We start from the raw sequence: 7,797 nt of genomic DNA, 5'->3' as shown, positions 1-7,797 counted from the left end.
AATAGGCAGTTTAGAGAGTGCTGCGACAGACAGTGGGTGAGACCTTAGGACAGAGGCAATTGTCTGGTCGCAGCCTCTGAAAGAGTGTCCTCTACAAAACGGTACATCTGAGTCCCTCCGAAAAAATCTCTCCCCCACCACTTTCTCCAAGGACTCTTGTCTTCTACTGAAAGACCCACGGAAGCACCAAGTCGCTAACTAAGACCACCGGAGCCAGGCACCTGGCACAGGAAAAGGATCGGGAGGTAGGAGGCGGGTGGTGGGGGCTCACTTTCTCATCCTAATCCCCATTAGAGGTGGCGGCATTCACACCATCTCATTCCAGCTCTGCTGGAAGTGAACGCGATGACATAAGGCCTAAGAACCGCTCCAGTGCGACTCGGGAGGCTCAGGCTGGGCCCAGAGCCCATGTGCTGGATGCGTCCAATCTCCACAAGCGCCCGGGGGCGGGCACACCCGTCAGCCCTGTTCTCAGATGAAGACAGTGAGTCACGACATCATACAGCTTGTTCCTGTCCACCCAGAGCTCGAGAGCAGTGGAACGGGGTCACGCAGGAGGACTGATGCCAGGTGTTGAGGGGACGCCATTATGTTTAAGTTCTAATTAGCATGCACCAGCACCCACGTTCTCAAGCCTATGATCCTAGTCCCCAAACACTCTTAGGACAAACTAACTCCAGGTTCACACGTGTACATAAGTATATGTGTGTGTGTGTGTGTGTATCTATGTATTCATGCGCATGACAATATCTAATGAGATTGATTTGTCTGCCAAACTTGATGCTGGGGCTGGGTGCTGTACACATCCGTAATACCAACTACTTGGGAGATTGAGGCAGAAGGATGGCAAGTTCAAAGGCACTGTCTCAAAATAAAAAATAAAGAGGACTGGGGACGTCAGTCAGTGGTAAAACGGCCCCTGGGCTCCATCCCCAGTACCAAACACAAACAAAAATCTGAGAAATCTCAGAATTGAGAAAAGCTCCTGATATTTCCCAGGGAACAACCCACTGAATTCCTCACCACACTCCGGAGAGTAAAACTGCAGAGACACCCATCCCCACTTTGTGGGAGAGAAAAACTGAGGCTCGGGAGAGGAAGTGATGTCTCCGAGAACTTACCTCCACACGGGTGGCTCAGCATGGGTGTGAGAAGGGTCTTATGGGGCCTAGGTCTTTACTGGGCCGTCAGCAGAGTGGGCTGGACCACCTCAGGCCATTCCCTGCCTTTATGCCCCAAGAGAACCTCAGCCCACCCAGGACGTGTGGCTTCTAGAACGAAAGCTCGAGGCAGGCAGGTAAGTGACCATCGAGAGATCCAGGAGTGAGGGCCGGGGCTCCTGAGCCTGAGCCACACACACACACACACACACACACACACACAGGGCCCTTGTGCTTCACACTGACCAGAGTGTTATTGCAGCTGCAGACTTTGCCAGGATTCCGTACACCAGCCGCCTCGCTCCCCCCGCTGGCGGAGCCCAGCCGTAGCCAATTAACACTACGGAAATAGGGGCCTGGCTCATGGACAGGGCTGAGAGGAGCCTAGAAGTGGCCCTCTTGTTAGAAGGCAGGAGGAAGACTGCGGGCGAGGAATACAAAGTGAGGACCCGGGGAAGCCCAGGAGCGGCCAGGGGGCGGGTGCTGGGTGGGCTGTGCCGGGGCCTGGGCCGGGCACTCAGTCTGCCCCCTCGCTTCTGCGGCAGCTGCCCTGGGTGGGTCTCCCCTTTGTCTCCGTCTCACTGTGTTCTATCTGTAAAAGGCGTGTGCTCTATCGTTTCGTGGCTCTCCTCGGTGAGTGTGTCTGGCCTGTGAGCAGAGGAGCCACAGTGGGCTCGAAGCCCTCTGCCCGGGAGTGCAGGGACCCAGTCAGCCCCCTTGCGCATACAGGACAGCTCTCGTGTCGGGCCTGATGGAGAAGTGATGCTTCCCCTCTGAGAGCTGCTGCTGTGTGGCTGTGTGACCTTGACCAAGTCACCAGCCCTCTCTGGGCTTAGAAGCTCCATCTGGCTTCTGAAAACATAGGACTCAGCTGGTCTATATTCCCCAGCAATGAGACAGATGCGAGGAGGAAGACATTTAGACCCAGACTTCCTGGGTTCAAGTACCTGGACTTCATCACTCACCATGGTTTTATCCTTTTAGATGTGCTTCTTGATTTCTCAATGCCCCATTTTCTTCCCTGGGAAATGTGCACCATGATGCCAACCACATGGGAAGGGGAAGGAGTGGGTCAGGCTATGGGAAGGAGATGGCCTGCAGGAGTCTATACAAAAGACAGGAAGGGTCTTGCTCCTGTGGTTGGGGTTCCTAAAAACAAACCTTTGGGGGGAATCTGCATGGTATCTGCAGGTGCCTGAGCTTAAAAACTCAAATGCCTAATATAACCATGGCAGAGCCTTCTGGCAGAGAGGACTGCAGACCACTGCGTGGCCAGCATGGAGATCCCCATGTAAAATTGTCCAGTGGGAAAATGTCGAGGTGAGGGTAGTGCGTAGAGAACGTTTTCTCCAAGTAAGAATGAGGATACCCAAATGTAGACATGTCGCTGCTTATATTTCCACTTACGACACTAGATGAATAAACAAAAAACCGTGGATCCGTGGTGCCAAGGGGGCATGGGCAGAAGAAGAGGGGCTGTGGGTGGGTGGACCTTTTTGTGTAATAATCACTTTTGAGTCACATTCAAAAATAAAGCACAAAACAGAGCCCAAGCTGCCTTGCAGTGGGCAGACGGTGCGGGGAACTGTTGTGAGCCAGCGGGCTTCTCTAATCCAGATGGACAGGCAGACAGACAGATAAACAGCTTAGAGGCCAAAGTCCCTGAGGGGCTGAGGAATGGGCTGGTAGGGCAGCAGGCAGTCCTGCGCCCTCTCACCCAGACCCCTGCTGGCGAGGAACGCTCCACTCCCCAGTTCTTCCCGGAATGAATGCTTTCTCTACACATATTGCAAAACATTCTGGCTGCAGCTACAGATGGGAATCCAGAAGCACCCCCTGGAGAGAGGTAACCAGCTTCCTGAGGACATTCCAGCCTGGTGTGAGGGCCTGCAGCGGGAGAGGGCAGGAAAGGCCAGTCTGCTGTTTGCAGCCAAGTCCAAGCCCCGTGATGCAGCCGTGTGATCACTGGATCCACGTCTGGGCTGGGCAGCTGCCGAGGTCTGAGCAATGGTGGGTGTCAGGGCTCTGCCCCCTGCCCCCTTCTGCATACACGCCTTGGGGTACCCTCACTCCAGGCCCGGCTCTGAAAAGTCCTGGGAGCCATGTGGGGCTTGTTGAAGGAGAGGAGGGAAGGAAGCCCCTAAGGTAAGGTTTCCCTAACCCCCAGTCCCTCTCCCTAAGAATAGAGGATGCAGCCTGATTCGATAGCAGAACACAGGGCTGGCCGGTGCCAGGGCCAGAATCCACCAGAGGATGGGTCACAGATGCAAGTCCCTTCTCCTCGCTGGGCCTCAGTCCCTCCATTCCTATCAGGAAGGGATTTCTGAGTACAGATGTCTATTTTCCAATGTCACCGGGCTTAGAACCTGGCAGGTGGCACAAACCCAGGCTGACTCTTCTGCAGAGACAGGATGACAAACAGAAGCCTCACCCCAAGGCCCATCCCAGCCCCAGGCATCCCTTGGGGACTTCCTTGGACAGTTGGCTTCCAAGTTCCTGTTCTGTTTCCTTTTGGTACCAGCAGTCACTAGGACCGTGGGGACAGAGGACCCTGGCACCCCCTTCCACCCTCCTAGGGTCTTTGCCTTAGGTCATAGAGACTCCAAGTTGTGCCAAGGACTTTCAGATCTCTGTCTTGCAGAGTTCCACACCCGAGCGCCCACTGTCCACCTGTCACCTCCCATGGAAGACCCCAGGCACCTCATCGGCCACTGTAACATCCAGAGCGGAAACTCCAGTCATCCCTCTCTCTCCCCCCTCCCCCACCCAGATCTGTCCTGTCATCAAATTCCTTTAAGCCAGCAGCGTCAGCATCACCCCCATCCTCACGAGTACGGTCAGTTCCATCGTTACCCCTGCGCCTTCCCAGGCCTCCCACCTCTAGATGTGCCCTTGGTGACCAGTCCTCTAGAATAGGTGCTGGACCTGAATCACAGATGCGACCGTGATCATCATGCTTTACAGCCCCAGGGCTCGCACAACGACGTTCGAAGGATGACGTGGCCCTTGACCACCTGCAACCTGAGTCCGGGTAGTGTTCCAGCTCCAGCTCCCGCCCAGACCTGCCTGGGACCCCAACAGCACAGTCCCCCCACTCTCATGAATGGATCACGTCCGTCTGCCTGTCTCAGTCCGTGCTCTTCCCTCAGCCCGAGATCTCCATCCCCTTGTCTGACTCCTGAATCCTACTGATAATCCCTCCAGGCCCAGGGCCATGTTCTGCCTCTGCAAAGAAAGCGAATCTCCCCACATGGGTTCCCTACTCCCACCCGGGTACCCAGTCATGTCCACGGGACAATCCAATGATCCTGTTAATCCCCCACTGGACGGTGAGCCCTGGTGGCTCTGCAGGCAGAGAACTCCCAGCAGGTGGGTCTAGGGCCCCGCCCACAGGGGCAGGGTGCTCAGCCGGGCCCCATCCTCCCTCACAGCGCCCCACCTGTCTGCAGCACCCCCTCCACCCCACTCTGCTCACACACCCTGGTGCCCCCTCATCTGCTGACTTCCCCCATCTCCTTCTCCTTCCTGTCCCCAAATCTCTTCTCTCAGTCTCAGCTTCCCCGTCACCCTGTCCTCTGTGTCGGCTGTCTGCCTGACCCTGGTCTGTCGCTCTCTCCTCCATGTCTCTGTCTCCCTCCACTTCCTTCTCGTTCCACCTCTGTCTCTCTCTCTGTCGTCCATCTCCACCTCCATCTCTCTGCCTCTTTCTCTATCCTGCTGGGTGTGTGGCTCTGCGTCTCTCTCCCTCTCTGTGCCTGTAGCTCTCCTTCTGGGTGTGTGTAATGTGTATGGTGGGTGTGGTGTGTGTGTTATGTGTGTGTTGTGTGCTGTGTGTGTGTATGTGTTGTGTGTGTGTGCTCTCGCTCTCTCTCTCTCTAGACTTCCCCTTTCTCTCTCTTCCTCCAAGTCCTGTCCGTCTCCGTCTCCTGCCCCAGCTCACCCCGGTCAGCACGGTGTGGGAGCCCTAAATACATAGCCTGGAGAAGGAGGGGCCCCCCAGCTGCCCACCTTGCCCCTCGGTGTTTTTGTTCACCTCCGGATGCGTTCACCTCTCACACTGTTGCCTGTGCCCTTGAGAGCTCACTTTCATTCATGACCTCGTGTATTATTGACAACTCTGGGAAGAAGGTGGTGGAGAAAAACGGCAAGAAGGGTTATTCTCTCTGCACAGGGGAAAGACAGAGGTTCAGAGAGCTCATGAGACTGCCTCAGGTCACACAGCCTGCAAGCATCGAATGCATCAGTAGATACCGATTCCGTGGACATCTGTGCCCATGAGTCCCCAGTTCACACAGTGCCAGGGCTGCTCAATGGCCTCCTTGTGTCCCTGCACTGAGCTGTCTCAACCCTGAACTTCTCTGGGCTTGGTCTGACCCAGAGTCTTCCAAATCAGCCAACCTGACTACAGAGGGACGGCATGGCAGTTCCCAGAGGTGCCAGGTGAGCTGGTTCCTGGAAGCAAATCCCTAGGGAATGTCTCCTGGCCCTGCACAGTGGCTCAGGGTGCTGTGTGAGGACCTCAGCACTCAACTGTACTGAGAAGTGCCCCACTCCCTCTGCAGAGCCTCCTGGGCCAGAGTGCGAGGCGGAGCCTTTGTCCTGGGCCTGGAGCACAGCCAGCTGCCGAGCACCGGGAGGGATCTGCGGGCCAAGATCACAGGGAGGCAGCGCTGCCTGCTGGGTGGCTCCTCGAGGTCCCACAGGCACTTCCAGCACCCCATGTCCCACCTGAGATCAGCATCTGCTCCTGCCACCCACCTGGAACCCACACTCCCTCCTGGATGCCCCTCAGGGAACAAAGTACCCTGCCCACCAGCCCCTGCCACCAGCAACCTGGGCACGTCAATGTCTCCTCAAGACCCCTCACCCCTCAGCCAGGCTCTGGACCAAATCCCAGGAAAGCCACTTTCCCCAGCCCTGACCTGACCCTCATCTCCTCAGTCGTGACCTGCAGGCTCTGGATTGCCACACTGGCCGCCTCCTCTGTCCACTGGGGCTTAGGAGCAGCTCAGTCTCCACGGGCACGTTTCTATGAATGTGCCACCATGGACAAATGACTCTCTTCCTGAGCATGTTGACACCGGTGGGCTTAGGCTCTCAGCTCTGTCCTCGAGCCTGCCCGGCGACTCTCTAAATTATATCTTGACTTCCCCTTACTCTCTCCCAGAGGACAATAGGCTGTGCAGCGCCACGGGGCAACTCCACTCAATGTGACAGTTGTGACCCTCTTTTGCAAACGCATCATCGGGTATCCTTGTTTACCAAAGGTAGAACACAAGAGGATCGAATGTCCAAAGTAGACACTGAAGTCCGAGGACACCCCCGTGACACCAAGACAACAAAGTGTGGAGACAGAGAAAAGGAGAGTATAGAAGGCCACACTGCCTCTGAGCTGGGTGGCTGCTCCTGGGTGAGGTCTGTGGTGGCGTGCAGCCACGGACCACATGCAGACAGGCTGAAACCGGAGTAAGTACAAGCTCAGTACCCCGTACCCAAAACCCTTGCTCCCAGACAAGTTCCGGATTATGATTTTTTTTTTCAGATTTGGGAATGTTTGCATATAAATATTGAGATGTCTTGGGGACGAGACCCAAGTCTACACATGAAGTTCATTTATGTTTCTCAAACATTCTTTAAACACACAATCTGGAGGTGATTTTATACAATATTTTTAGTGCACCTGTGTTCTGTTTGTTTGTTTGGGGGTTCAGGGGTGTGTGTTTGTTTGTGTGGCACTAGAGACTGAATCAGGGCCTCGCACGTGTTAGGTAAGTGCTCCGCCACTGAGCTACATCCCAGCCCTTCCTTCCTTCCTTCCTTCCTTCCTTCCTTCCTTCCTTCCTTCCTTCCTTCCTTCCTTCCTTCCTTCCTTCCTTCCTTCCTTCTTTCCTTCCTTCTTTCCTTCCTTCCCTTCCTATCTGCCTCTCTCCCTTGTTTCCTTCCTTCCTTCCTTTCTTTCTTTGAATGTCATTTTGAGACAGGCTCTTGCTAAGTCACTGAGGCTCGCCTCAAACTTTCAAACCTCCGCCCCGGCCTCCCGAGGGCGGATCACAGGCCTGGTTGCCACCCTGCCCGGCCTGCACGAGTGTTCTCACTGTGAGCTTTTACGAGGTCGGGTGTAGAATATTCCCCTGAGATGCCACATCAGCACTCAAAATGTGTCGGGTTTTGGAACATCTTAGACTTTGGATTTTGAGAATAGGGATGTCCAATTTGTCCCTCAACAACCGGGTGGTGAGCTCCCCATTGAAGAGGTGTTGGAGGAGGGCCTGTGCACCCCTGGGCAAGAACGTTAGAGAAAGGTGTTACCCTGGAACCCTCTCTCTTCCTTTCCACCGCTGACACGTTCACTCCATCACAAAGCGCAAAATGACTCTTAAATGTGTCTGTCCCCTTCCATCCACACAGCCCGCACCCTGGCCCAAGCTGCTGTCCCCTCCTGCCTGGGTGGTGACAGCAGCTTGGGGATGCTCCCTGCCCCTAGTCTTCCTCCTCTCCCCCATGGCTTCCTGCAAGAAAGCTAGAATGAGCGCCCAGAACAGGAAGAAGTTCACTCCAGCACCTACCACAAACCTGCTCCCGGCTGTGGCTGCAAAGTCCCTTCCTACCTGGCCCTGATGGCCTCCAGGGTACCTAA

General features: G+C 55.4%; 1 long non-coding RNA gene across 2 annotated transcripts; it reads left to right on the top strand.

The window, feature by feature from the left end:
• The first annotated feature begins 2,838 nt into the window (after nt 1-2,838).
• Nucleotides 2,839-6,839, top strand: LOC144375246 (uncharacterized). 2 transcript variants are annotated; one of them, XR_013434835.1, is made up of 4 exons: nt 2,839-3,305; nt 3,802-4,529; nt 5,332-5,600; nt 5,723-6,839. It is a non-coding gene; the product is annotated as an uncharacterized LOC144375246 (long non-coding RNA). The 2 variants fall into 2 exon arrangements; XR_013434834.1 differs by having other exon boundaries at nt 3,802-5,600.
• Nucleotides 6,840-7,797: the final 958 nt, after the last annotated feature.

The sequence above is a fragment of the Ictidomys tridecemlineatus genome, chromosome 1 (genome assembly GCF_052094955.1).
Source record: "Ictidomys tridecemlineatus isolate mIctTri1 chromosome 1, mIctTri1.hap1, whole genome shotgun sequence".
NCBI lineage: Eukaryota > Metazoa > Chordata > Mammalia > Rodentia > Sciuridae > Ictidomys > Ictidomys tridecemlineatus.
This window is presented reverse-complemented; position numbering and strand designations above follow the sequence as displayed.